Source organism: Lissotriton helveticus, chromosome 1_1 (assembly GCF_964261635.1).
Source record: "Lissotriton helveticus chromosome 1_1, aLisHel1.1, whole genome shotgun sequence".
NCBI lineage: Eukaryota > Metazoa > Chordata > Amphibia > Caudata > Salamandridae > Lissotriton > Lissotriton helveticus.
Window position 1 is genome coordinate 830,059,308 of NC_136057.1, and position 14,539 is coordinate 830,073,846.

General features: G+C 41.0%; 1 protein-coding gene and 1 pseudogene across 1 annotated transcript in view; one reads left to right on the forward strand and one right to left on the reverse strand.

Annotated features, from left to right (window-relative positions):
- The window catches only part of APPL2 (adaptor protein, phosphotyrosine interacting with PH domain and leucine zipper 2), a 697,983-nt gene that overhangs the window by 258,549 nt on the left and 424,895 nt on the right, over positions 1-14,539 (forward strand). The gene's annotated exons all lie outside the window — the stretch shown is intronic.
- Positions 1,273-2,546, reverse strand: LOC144770913 (thioredoxin domain-containing protein 5 pseudogene; annotated as a pseudogene).

The following is a 14,539-nucleotide window of genomic DNA, read 5'->3' on the forward strand; positions in this document are numbered from 1 at the left end:
TAGCATGACAGCTTTATGGAAAATAAAGGCATATTACCCAAACATAGAAGCGAAGACATCAGCATAGAATGTAATAGTTCCAAAACGAAAACCTCTGTCTGTCTCTCTCTCTCTCTCTCCCTCTCTCAGGTCTTCGCACCCATTCAAAAGCTAAAGTGGAGAAAAATGTCCAAGTCACTGCGCCATAGGAAAATTGCGCAAACCGACAGCATCTCGGGGTGCTCAAGTCAAAAAGCGAGCTCCCTTCAATGTCTCTAATGTCCTCTTTAATACCCTTTTTTACTAACTTATCTATCTAAATTTGTAACTTTTAAGTTCTACAATGTCCGTGAATGGTCAATTTCGAGTCGGATGAGCATCACCTCATTGTTTTTCATTATAATTTTGTGCCTAGTCATCTTCACATTGCGGAAAAAGTGCAGTGTTATTGTCCAAACTTTAACTTCCTTCGAAGTGTCCTTTAAATTGTTATTTGTAGGATTTTTCCCATGAACCAAATGCTGACTTCACCGTCTTTTGGCTTAGGCCCCACAAAATGGCCACGCTGCCCTTGACCCATACTACTCAGTCACAGGCAGCTCGCATCTCCGATCTGGCGCCTGCGCACTTCTACCGCCATCTCGGAATTTCAGTCAGCGTCAATCTTTCTTTTACTCACATAGGCTTCAATTTAGGAACTATTACGAAAACAAACACAAATAAGTATACATTTACGAAATAAAGCCCTTTCTGTTTACCTCCCCCTTTCTAATGATAACCTGGTTAGTATTTACCTAGCTTTAAGCAACATATATGCGCGGTTTGACTTACCGATCTTCATGATATATGCCACAAATAAACAGACAAAAGCACATCCATGCAATTCTTAATTAGTTTACAATAAATGTGTACTCTTTATGACACAATATACGACAAATTAGTAAATTATGCTTTGCAAATCCTCATTTTGATATTCATGCACTTGGAGACCAACACCTTCACAGCACAAATGAACATAAAATGATAAGCAACAATTCGTTTTCTGAAGATCTCTCAGTTGTTACAAAGAGTTTAGGTTCATGGAGGCTTACAAATTAAAGAATCTTACGCCCTATACCATAATTCGCACATTTTCATATTTACGTCAATGAGATTTTGTGTGCAAAGTAATAAGAAAAATAATCTCAAGTTAAACCCCTGGTCGCTAGCAATACCCCACACAAAGATGTCCATTCTGCAACCGTTTCACATGATTGAGATAAATATACAAAAGATTTGTTGGGACCAAGAGGAGCCCGTTTTTTTGTTTTTAACTTTTTTTGTTTGTTTTACAGTTCATCTCTGGCATGACGCATTATAAAGCTGTGTAACGTTTCCAAGTCTCTAGCTCCGTTGTGCTCTTCCACTTTTTCTCCTGCACGGAATAGCAACAGCGATGGGTATCCACGGACAGAGAACTTGTTCCACAGATTACGCTCTGCAGTGCAGTCCACTTTTGCAATCTTGACATCAGTTAAGCCAGGAAACTCTTTTTTGGAAAGATCCTCCCACGTGGGTGCTAGATGCTTACAGTGACCACACCATGGGGCATAAAACTTTATGAAAGTAAGACCTGTAGCAACTGTCTGGTCAAAGTCAGCTTCAGAAAGAGTCAGCATCTTAGACTCATCTTGAGCAGGTTCGGCCTCCTGTTTTGGCTCAGCAGTAGGCTCGTCAACTATCTCCACGACCTCTTCAGGAACCTTTGTCTGGGAATCAATGTATTCTTTAAGAGAATCTAAATCTCTCTTCCCTTTGCACTGATCCACCTTTTCTCCATTCTTAAACCAGAGGAGAGTTGGATATCCACGGACCTGATTCCCAGTGCAGAGTTCATAGTGATGGGTACAGTCCACCTTGCCAATCTTTACAGCCTCAGAATTTTCATATGAAGTTGCAAGCTGTTCCCATGTAGGAGCCAAAGCCTTGCAGTGGCCACACCATGGAGCAAAGAATTTGATTAGATGGCTGCCTTCTGCAATGTGATCTTGAAGTTGGCTGCCGTAAGATCATACAAACCTTGTTTTGCTTCAGGAGCCTTGGCTTGCTCCAGTTCAGGTTCTGGTTGAGCAGGTTCTTCATTCACCATCTGCAACATCCAACGTTCTAGAGTCTGGTAATCCCTAGGGCCCTGATATTTCACAGCTTCTTGGCCATGTTTGAAGAACTTCAATGTGGGGTACCCTCGAACACCTTGCTCCGTGCATACCGCACTGTCCTGAGTACAATCCACTTTTGCAACGTAAACCCGGGCTTCTGGCATGGAGTTGTACTTGTCACCCATTTCATTCCAAGTTGGCTGCAGACGCTGACAATGTCCACACCAGGGCGCAAAGAACATGATGAAATGTGGCGCCTCGGTAATGGCGTGAGTGAACATCTCGCCGTTGTAGAGGTGCTTTCCGTGGGGGTCCTCTTCCTCCTCCTCCTTGGCCAGGTCGGAGTCCTCGGGCTCCCCCCGGGCTGGCAGCAGCACCGGGCAGAAGCAGAGCAGGAGCAGCAGGCACCCGCGGGGGAGAGACATGGCAGCCGGGGGTTAGGGCCGAGGGAAGAGAGACCAGCAGAGGAGGAGAGCGACAGGGAGGCCCTATCTCTGGTCTCAATCCAAACACAAAGCGATATACAAAATGACTCACATCTTTTTCATTCAATTCCTCATATCCACGGTACTGTTTAGATACCAATAACAGTCTTTCATAAAATGCATGAACTGACTCTTTGGCCTCCTGTATTGTCCTGTCTATTTTTACCCAATCTGTTTCTTTTGGTGGAATTTTATTTTTCAAAAACACTATAACATGTTTATATTTTCGCATCACTTCAGGTCCAGGAGCACCTGTCACTTTCTCGTGGATATTCCTCTTTGGGCCAATCCACTGTAATCTTAAACTCTGACCATAAATCTGCTGGTACTACTATGTCAAACAACCCATCTAAATCTTCCCATAAGACTTTTGAAACCTTCACAAATCGATCTACTTGTCTATACCACTCAACTGGTTTCTCTCTCAATCGGGGAAAATCATTTGTGAATGATAAAATGTCTTGTCTGCTCCAAGGTACATGTACATATCCTCCTCCAGGTATTTCTCTCATAGAAAATTCTTTTACCACGTCTTCCTTTTCTCTTACTGGGAATGCTAATGTTGATTTGTCATTGCTTTCCTCTCTTTTCTTTGTCCAACTCATTTTCCACTTATCCATATCTCCCCATTTTCTCAATAACACAATTAATTCTTTTATTTGAGTAATTCTCCCTGCTGTATTCATATTTTCTATATCTTTGTCAGTAAAATCCACTCTATACGGTTTCTGCAAAATTTTGTATTTCGTAAAATCCACATCCATCTCTCTTGCTAGGCTTTCAAACCTTTTATGCATGCTTTTTGTCTTCCACTTAATACTTTTACACATAAACGTGATCTCATCATCCTGACAATTTTTCAATCTATTTGTACCAATTGTTCCAATTATTAGTTCTTCCATATCAACTTTTAACCTAGCTACATGTAGCAATTTTGATTCTGTCTCTTTCAGTTTTAAGGTCTTGATCCAATCGCTTAATTCTTGCTCTGGAGTTTGTGTTAAATCGATTTTCTCTACACTCTTCTCAGGAGTTAATGAATCTGAATCTGCTCCTGTTGGGAATTTATAAGGAAGACTCTGATTAAAAGTCAATTCTGGCGTTGTCATTTGGTTAGTACGTTTAATTTCTGACAAATCTGGATAAACCTTTTCTTTTACTTTTTGTAAACCCTGATTTAAAGGAATAGTTAAAGATGAATCTTTTATTTTCTGGTTTTCAAACACTGGGATTGCTGGACCTATTGTTACCGGACAGTTACAGCTTCTATATTCTTAGTAAGCTCCTGTATCTTTTTAGCTAATTCATTTGTTGAACGTATATATTCAGCAGTACTCTGTTGTGCTTCAACTTGTTGCTCTACTCTATTTCCCATATTTTCTATTCCATTTCCTTGTTTAGGTGTCCCGGTATATCTTGTTCCGATTAATGAAACATCTGGTTTATATCTAATTTCTGGTTCATATCTCATTTCTACTCTTTCTAGGAGTTTCTGCTAGTCTATCCGCGGAGCACTTGGTGTTGTACCCATAGAATTTGCTTGATATGCCGGTGGTCTCCTATTTAAGATCTCTTCCAATACTGTATCCTCAGACTCACAATCCTCATAACTCCTTTTTCCTATTTCTATATTATTTCTCTTTTCTGTACATTTCCGCCCTTTTTCCTCATCTACCAATCTAACTGGATACATCCCATCACACATGTTAGCATCTCTCCATCTTCGCATTCTAGTCTCATGTGTCTCTCTCCAAAATCTACGACCTCTATTCCTTGGTCCTAGGTAGTCTCCGAACCTTTCATGCTCTAAATCATGCATTTCATCTCCCCACTCAGCCAAAGCTTCAAACTGTGTTGGTCTAGGTCTTGGTTCAAGCTTCATCATTTTGTCTCTCAAGTTTCTTAATATTGCAAGACTAAACGATCCTTCTTCTGGGAAAGCTAACGCACCATCATTTCTGGTATATCTTGCCCAATTCTCTAACCATATACATGTATGGTAGCCATATTTTGTCATCATGTATGATGCAGGCGTTTTCGGTGGAGAAATTATTTTTCCCTCTCTAGTTTCAATTACTTTGTCCTTTTTTAATAAATTTTTCAATTTTTGGAACCATGAAGGTTTCTCTTTCTCCATTCTGTAATAAAATTCCATTTTGTTATAATTCTCCTATCTTTTCAAAAGATCGCTCTCTCTTCCGTAAACTGCTTCGTAACGCCAGCCTATCGCAGCGCGGTTCACACTATCGCACCAATTAGAACAAGATACGTTTCGTTAGTGCTCAACCAATTATTTCGCTGCTTTTGCTGATGCACCAATCAGCCCTTACTCCGTCCTGATCACTCGGACCAATCCCCGCGGGACACTTTTGACGTCAGCCTTACTCTGGTTTCTGCAGCTTTGACTGACCCCTCCTTTACAAAATTTATCGGCACACTGTAATTACACTTCTATACAGCAAAATCAGTTAGTAACTACATAAAACAACTCCATTGATCTGTTTCACTAAAACCAAAAGGATAGTTTCCTCAATTATAGAAGAATTCTGTATTTCCAGTAGACAGCGCTTACCTCTTCTATACCACAGAATTTTTACTTTCGCCAATAAAGTAGCACTTCCCTCTACCTTACCCTTCTCTCAAGCTTAGGTTAAGCTTTATAACAGGTATATCAGCTAGAGTTTTAAGACAGAATACGCAATGATCCTTGTACCCAAAACCCAAGATTTCACAGGCTGCCCTCGCTATACATTTACCACTTTTACACGTAAAAGTCCCTAAACTTGTACCCTTCGACGATGTCACCACTTTGAAACAGACTATGTGATGTGCGACTTCATTTGCCACACTTCCTCTGCCTGCAGACAGAGTGACCAGCTTCCCACACTATCCGGAAGCCTTTTCCAGACTACATATAACGCAATACGAACTCAACAGATGTTAGTCCAAAAATTCTGTACATCACGATTCTATATATTCTATTCTACACATCATATATCCTAATTAACTTATAGCAACCAATGCTCTGCTACCAAGTATTACTGGCGCAGCACGGCTCCAAAAATTCTTCATAAAACCATCACCTTACCCATGGAGCTACCCACTATTCTCTTACAACTGGGCCCATCATTCTTACCTTACATTCATACACTCATTTAATCTGCTCCGAGGATTCAGTAACGATCTAAAAGAGGAGTCACGGTGCTATAGCGGAGTGTCTAAACTAAGTTTATACATTATTTACAACTGCAGTTTTATTTCTAATACCATGGTTTTTGTAAGAGGAAATTTTAGAAACACCCCACTAATCATGTATTATATTTGATCTGCTCGTAAAAGTTAACTATGGACAAAAAGATCAGCTTAATTCTCCATTATTTTAATTTTTATTTAGAGATTTAATCTCCTAGCATGACCTCTACGTTTTATTAAAATGAAAATAATTCAGTTATACAATAAATCCTGAAAGAAAAGTTACATTTCAATAACATTCATTGATTAGCATGACAGCTTTATGGAAAATAAAGGCATATTACCCAAACATAGAAGCGAAGACATCAGCATAGAATGTAATAGTTCCAAAACGAAAACCTCTGTCTGTCTCTCTCTCTCTCTCTCTCCCTCTCTCAGGTCTTCGCACCCATTCAAAAGCTAAAGTGGAGAAAAATGTCCAAGTCACTGCGCCATAGGAAAATTGCGCAAACCGACAGCATCTCGGGGTGCTCAAGTCAAAAAGCGAGCTCCCTTCAATGTCTCTAATGTCCTCTTTAATACCCTTTTTTACTAACTTATCTATCTAAATTTGTAACTTTTAAGTTCTACAATGTCCGTGAATGGTCAATTTCGAGTCGGATGAGCATCACCTCATTGTTTTTCATTATAATTTTGTGCCTAGTCATCTTCACATTGCGGAAAAAGTGCAGTGTTATTGTCCAAACTTTAACTTCCTTCGAAGTGTCCTTTAAATTGTTATTTGTAGGATTTTTCCCATGAACCAAATGCTGACTTCACCGTCTTTTGGCTTAGGCCCCACAAAATGGCCACGCTGCCCTTGACCCATACTACTCAGTCACAGGCAGCTCGCATTTCCGATCTGGCGCCTGCGCACTTCTACCGCCATCTCGGAATTTCAGTCAGCGTCAATCTTTCTTTTACTCACATAGGCTTCAATTTAGGAACTATTACGGAAACAAACACAAATAAGTATACATTTACGAAATAAAGCCCTTTCTGTTTACCTCCCCCTTTCTAATGATAACCTGGTTAGTATTTACCTAGCTTTAAGCAACATATATGCGCGGTTTGACTTACCGATCTTCATGATATATGCCACAAATAAACAGACAAAAGCACATCCATGCAATTCTCAATTAGTTTACAATAAATGTGTACTCTTTATGACACAATATACGACAAATTAGTAAATTATGCTTTGCAAATCCATGCAAATTAGTATCCCACGTGTATTTTGGTGTGTGCATTTTACTCTATATTAGTTAATTTTAAAACCACACATTTAGTACTTATTACTGTTATGGAAAGTTAATCTTACAAGGGGTATACAAAAAATGGTGTTTCCACATTGCTCCATCAGTCTCCCCCACTTAAGTAGCACTCTAAACATTTCTCAGGCCTGCTGATGCAGAGCCTGTGTGAGCAGTTTTTAATTGTTATTTCATTCTGGCAAAATAAACTTTTCGGCAGGCCCGAACCTTCCTTTTTAACACATAAAAGTCACCCCTAACGTAGACCCTAGACAGCCCCTGGGGCACGGTGCAGGGTATTTTAAATAGTTGGACATGTACATTTAAGTTTTAAATGTCCTGGTAGCGAAAAATCTAGATTTTTCACAGCCTGCTGGGCAGAAAATCTGGATTTTATTAAGGACACAGAGGCTAATATAATGCAAATCTTCTTTATTACCACAGCTCAACAATTGAAGAACATGGAACTTCAATCAACATTCCAAACAAGTATAAAGATCCTTAGAGACCATCACTCATCCTTCTTTGTTCAACTGCGAAGAAAGATCATAAACATGGAGGATAAACATAAGGATCAAAAGCTGAAGATCCAAACTCCAAAACAGAGGTCCAGGAGAGAAGAATCAATTTATTCTGAAAGAAAAAAGTAAATAATGTAAAATCATAAAATAGGGAGGGATTAAACACAAGAGGAGGGATAATATTAGCCTCTGTGTCCTTAATAAAATCCAGATTTTCTGCCCAGCAGACTGTGAAAAATCGAAATTTTATGGCACGACACGGAGGCCATATTATGCAAGTTTAAAGTGCACTGAGAAACAATATCAAACACATATCACAATTAAAGTGCACTAAGAACATTATTTTTTTTTTTTGCACAGTTTTATATAGCGTGAACTAGACCCGAACCGAATCAGGTATCAGAGCGCTTTACATAGCACCAGTTACGTTACATGAGGATGTACACACATTCATTTTAGGCACGGGGAGATTAAGTGATTTGCCCAGAATCACAGGAGGTTTTTTTGGCGTCGTTACCGAGACTCGAACCCAGACCCTCAGGTCCGAGGTCGAGCGCACTAGCCGTTAGGCCAACTCCTCTCCCCAATTATCAATCACATTAGGTATTGGTCTAAAATAACAAGCTCTAAACATACTATCATTAGACCAATCTGCAGCCCTAAGGATATCTTGTAATCCTCCTCCTAAGCAAAAGGCCTTTGAGGCCGAAGCACCTCTAATGGAATGAGCACCAAAAATAGAAACATTAACACCACTTTCATGCATTACATTCTTTCCCATCTGGCTAAGGTCGGGGAAGAGACTCCTTTATGAGGAGATTTATATGAAATATAGCGAAAAACTCTTAATTCGCTTTTCACTGCAGCAAGGGTTGCCTCTCCCAAAGGATAATTACATTTTATAAGTGGAGTTTCTAGATGGAAACAGGTAACTCCTTAATCTTTGGCATCTCTGGAATCACAGTTTAAAATCCTTACTTATGATGAAGTCGGAGTTTAATTTGCAATTCTGAAAATGCCACTTTCAGAAAGTTAATAAGCAACAACAATAAAGCCAATACTGCAACTTCTAATTTAGGAAAGGAATTACTCTGCGCAAAGAACTAAACTAAGTGCGAGTGTGGACAGGTTTGTCAGAAATTAATCATATTTATTATTCACCAATATTTTTCGACATATTTGTTGGTTAAGATTCACCAAACAATTGACGACAAATTATCAAAAGACAGACACTACAAAATACAAATTGCATAAAAATGTCATTTACAAAGGAAGTACACATTAGTGAGGAATTAGCAAACAACCATAGTTGATCAACTTTCACATTCAAATCTCACTCTCTCACACAAACCATACATACGTGAAAAAATATTTACAATTTCGAAAATGTCACAAAATAATTTTTCAAAAACACCAAAGGGACCTGTTTGGTCAATTTGTGATATTTTACCTATTCTAGATGAGCTATAGAATAGCATCCTTATGGTGTGCATAGGCGGTCTACGCGTTTCGAACCCCTATTAAATGCGGGGGTTCTCATCAGGACCTCATAACTGTAGGAAAAGAAATGAGATCGGGATCACTATCATTGAAACAATGCTTGGAAGAACAAGCTGCCACCTCTAGGTATGCCTCTTACCTATGGTATGAGTGTGCACCATTGAAATTTGGAAAGGAAGAACCGGACGATGACACACTGTGGAAAGAGTTAACAAAAACGCCCAGTCAGCCCCTATGTGAACTTCAGTTATATCTGTGACTACCAAGTACAAAGAGAAGGGCAAAAATGCACTTACATTTTCTTGAGCGTGATCTCTGAACTAGAATTCTAAAAGGGAGAAGGAGCAAGTCAGTTTCTGATGGTGGGAGTATTTGTTTAGTGTATACGGCAAGGCGGGACAGGGAAGGGAAAGGGACTTACTTGTTTAGGATTCAGAATGGAGGAGCACTTTGGATTTGGCACGAATGAATCGGGACCTGAAAAAGAAGGGAACGGGTATGAGAAGTTTCATTCATGGGGCGCTTAGTGAAGCTCGAACGCCTGTAAAAACGCCGGGTTTACCTTGCGCTCCAGGGCGTCCTTACTCCGTTGGTGTCTGGTTTGAATCGGCGATGAATAGCTCGAATGTCGGGCTCGCTGGCGTAGGAAGAACCTTTTAGAACGCCACCTCTCTTCCGGGTTGCAGTATTTCTGGGAGTTGTAGTTTGGGCTAGCTGTTTCGTCTCCGTGATCATATCGGGGCTGAATTCGTTACGGCGATGATGCGTACACCAAAGAGCTGGCCTAAGTGAGTCGGTACAGTTCGGACATTTCATTCAGACCTTCAATTGCCGACTTGAATTTCAGGATGAGCATTGCTTCTCGCTGAAGTAGTTTTTTGTCTAGATCACCACCTCTTTGGTTATTCTCAACCTTCAGTATCACTGTCCATTTCAAATCGGATTCCTTATGATCCATAGTTTGCCAGTGATTTACTAATGGTGCTGTCAGGGTCTTCAATCTTATGCGCGATTTATGCTGCGTTATGCGCGTTCTGACTTCCTGATTTGTTTTTCCTATATATAGGAGATCACATGGGCACTTGATGCCATAGATCACATTTCGTGATTTACAGTTGGTAAAAGAGTTGTGTCTCGAATATATGTTTTTATGTTCAAAGACAGATCCTTCTTCTGTTGAAAAACAACATAGACAATTTCCACACTTCCTGTGTCCTACTACTGGAGGTAGACCAACATAAGATCTCACTGACATCACTTTTTTCTGTGGCATGGCTGCCCGAACTAAGTGATTGCCAACAGTCCGATTTTTTCGGAAGGCAAATAATGGCATCACATTAAGTGTTGTGTGCAAGTTGTTAATCAAATGCCAATTGCTGGCTACCACTTTTTTAAGCAGATTCGAATTGGGGCAGTATGTCGAGACGAACACTATCCTGTCTGTTTCCTTCTTTGTTTTTCGTTCCAACAGGCTTTCCCGTGGTGTCCACCACGCTCGTTTGAGCGATCTCTTTAACAATTTTTTGGGGTAACCCCGTTCGAACAGATTATTTGTCAATTTGGTTGCATTATCAAAGAATTCGTCTTTGAAATGGCAGTTGCGGCGAATCCGTAGATATTGCCCATAAGGCAAGTTGTCTTTCATGCTCCTCGGATGGTTACTCCTGAAATGGAGAGATTTTTTGCGATCCGTCTCCTTTTTATATAAGGTGGTTACCAGTCCTCCGTCAGCTGAGTATACCTCCACATCTAAAAAGGGCATCCTGTATTTTGAAAAATTCAGACTGAATTGGATCTCTTGTGTGTAAGTAATATTCAAGTACATGAATTCCATCTTCCTGATACAAGAACAAGACCCCATCAGGTACCGACTGAGTTCATTCTCAAGCTGGCGAGTTTTGCCCTTAAGAAGAATTATTTCAATTTTGACGGAGACTTTTATTACCAAATAAACGGAGTGGCAATGGGTTGCCCATTCGCTCCGGAGCTCGCCGTATTATTTATGGCGTCATATGAGGAGACCTTCATCTACAAAAATAACCCCTATCTCAAATATATCGAACATTGGAGTAGATATATAGATGATGTCTTTTTTGTGTGGACAGGGCAGGAAGATCAATTAAAAGCATTTAATCTATGGCTTAACCATCGCACACAAGAGATCCAATTCAGTCTGAATTTTTCGAAATACAGGATGCCCTTTTTAGATGTGGAGGTATACCCAGCTGACGGAGGACTGGTAACCACCTTATATAAAAAGGAGATGGATCGCAATAAATCTCTCCATTTCAAAAGTAACCATCCGAGGAGCATGAAAGACAACTTGCCTTGTGGGCAATATCTACGGATTCGCCGCAACTGCCATTTCAAAGACGAATTCTTTGATAATGCAACCAAATTGACAAATAATCTGTTCGAACGGGGTTACCCCAAAAAATTGTTAAAGAGATCGCTCAAACGAGCATGGTGGACACCACGGGAAAGCCTGTTGGAACAAAAAACAAAGAAGGAAACAGACAGGATAGTGTTCATCTCGACATACTGCCCCAATTCGAATCTGCTTAAAAAAGTGGTAGCCAGCAATTGGCATTTGATTAAGAACTTGCACACAACACTTAATGTGAAGCCATTATTTGCCTTCCGAAAAAATCGGACTGTTGGCAATCACTTAGTTCGGGCAGCCATGCCACAGAAAAAAGTGATGTCAGTGAGATCTTATGTTTGTCTACCTCCAGTAGTAGGACACAGGAAGTGTGGAAATTGTCTATGTTGTTCTTCAACAGAAGAAGGATCTGTCTTTGAACATAAAAACATATATTGGAGACACAACTCTTTTACCAACTGTAAATCACGAAATGTGATCTATGGGATCAAGTCCCCATGTGATCTCCTATATATAGGAAAAACAAATCAGGAAGTCAGAACGCGCATAACGCAGCATAACTCGTGCATAAGATTGAAGACCCTGACAGCACCATTAGTAAATCACTTGCAAAGTATGGATCATAAGGAATCCGATTTGAAATGGACATTGATACTGAAGGTTGAGAATGACCAAAGAGGTGGTGATCTAGACAAAAAACTACTTCAGCGAGAAGCAATGCTCATCCTGAAATTCAATTTGGCAATTGAAGGTCTGAATGAAATGTCCGAACTGTACCGACTCACTTAGGCCAGCTCTTTGGTGTACGCATCATCTCCGTAACGAATTCAACCCCGGTATGATCACGGAGACGAAACAGCTAGCCCAAACTACAACTCCCAGAAATACTGCAACCTGGAAGAGAGGTGGCGTTCTAAAAGGTTCTTCCTACGCCAGCGAGCCCGAAATTCGAGCTATTCATCGCCGATTCAAACCAGACACCAACAGAGTAAGGACGCCCTGGAGCGCAAGGTAAACCCGGCGTTTTAACAGGCGTTCGAGCTCCACTAAGCGCCCCATGAATGAAACTTCTCATACCCGTTCCCTTCTTTTTCAGGTCCCGATTCATTCGTGCCAAATCCAAAGTGCTCCTCCGTTCTGAATCCTAAACAAGTAAGTCCCTTTCCCTTCCCTGTCCCGCCTTGCCGTATACACTAAACAAACACTCTCACCATCAGAAACTGACTTGCTCCTTCTCCCTTTTAGAATTCTAGTTCAGAGATCACGCTCAAGAAAATGTAAGTGCATTTTTGCCCTTCTCTTTGTACTTGGTAGTCACAGATATAACTGAAGTTCACATAGGGGCTGACTGGGCGTTTTTGTTAACTCTTTCCACAGTGTGTCATCGTCCGGTTCTTCCTTTCCAAATTTCAATGGTGCACACTCATACCATAGGTAAGAGGCATACCTAGAGGTGGCAGCTTGTTCTTCCAAGCATTGTTTCAATGATAGTGATCCCGATCTCATTTCTTTTCCTACAGTTATGAGGTCCTGATGAGAACCCCCGCATTTAATAGGGGTTCGAAACGCGTAGACCGCCTATGCACACCATAAGGATGCTATTCTATAGCTCATCTTGAATAGATAAAATATCACAAATTGACCAAACAGGTCCCTTTGGTGTTTTTGAAAAATTATTTTGTGACATTTTCGAAATTGTAAATTTTTTTTCACGTATGTATGGTTTGTGTGAGAGAGAGAGATTTGAATGTGATAGTTGATCAACTATGGTTGTTTGCTAATTCCTCACTAATGTGTTCTTGCCTTTGTAAATGTCATTTTTATGCAATTTGTATTTTGTAGTGTCTGTCTTTTGATAAATTGTCGTCAATTGTTTGGTGAATCTTAACCAACAAGTATGTCGAAAAATATTGGTGAATAATAAATATGATTCATTTCTGACAAACCTGTCCACACTCGCACTTAGTTTAGTTCTTTGCGCAGAGTAATTCCTTTCTTAAATTAGAAGTTGCAGTATTGGCTTTTGTGTTGTTGCTTATTGATAAGGAGGCTTGGCCTTACTGTGGGAAGCCCACACCCAGTGTTGTTTTCTCACTTTCAGAAAGTTGGCATTTTCTTGACTTAGCCATTTGATGCCTGCAGCCTGTCTCTGGTCACATGACTGAGTGTGGTGACAGTTGGGCTTTGTGTATTCCTCTTAGATAGCCACACGCAATGGGGAGTGTAAGCATGACCTGATGTGCCACTACTGACCGGTTTGGGATAGAGAAACTGGCCCATCCCCATTTACACTTGAATACGCTGTGTCCTGTCTCCACACAAAGGGCTGTCTACACCCTATTGTTAGTCTGGAGCCAGGGCCAGGAAGGCAGGGTAACTGTGCACTTCATCAGCAAGCCTCTAAAAGCTTCTCTCCACTTCAAAGGCACAACTGGGGATATATTCTGGACTGCAGACACCACCACTTAAGTGCACTTCTGGACCTGTGGATAGCTGCCTGATTGTTGCCCTCTTGCCTGGGTGAGAAGGACAGGACTTTAATCACTTCAACCCAGAACTCTGAGTGTCTCCAGGGGCTAGCTGACTGGCCTTCTGATCTGAAGTCTCTGGGACATAATAAGCTTCGAACAACCTTGCATCTGCACCTAGACTTCGCCATCTGTAAGTACATCCTGCCAGTTGGTACCACCCTGGTCCTGGACCCTTGGAAGTGGTCTTAAGGTGCCTACCAACCTCTGTGGATCCATCAAAACTAACGCATCTCCTCTGCTGCATGATGCAGACCCTAGCAGAACCCACCAATCTCCACTGCTGTGTGAATAAGACCCATCGCAAAGAACCGCATTGCAGTTCTTTGGAACTGCTACATCAACCCGACCGCGTGACGCCTCTTTCGGGCAGTCCCCCACATCCCTCGTCGACGGCAGCCTTGATGGAAATGGATTCTGCATGGCAGCTTCACAGCTCTTCGAAACCAATGCATCACCCGACTGCATGCCGCATCCTCGATGCCGGACTTCGCATTGCAAGCCCTGTCGATGGGCTCCTC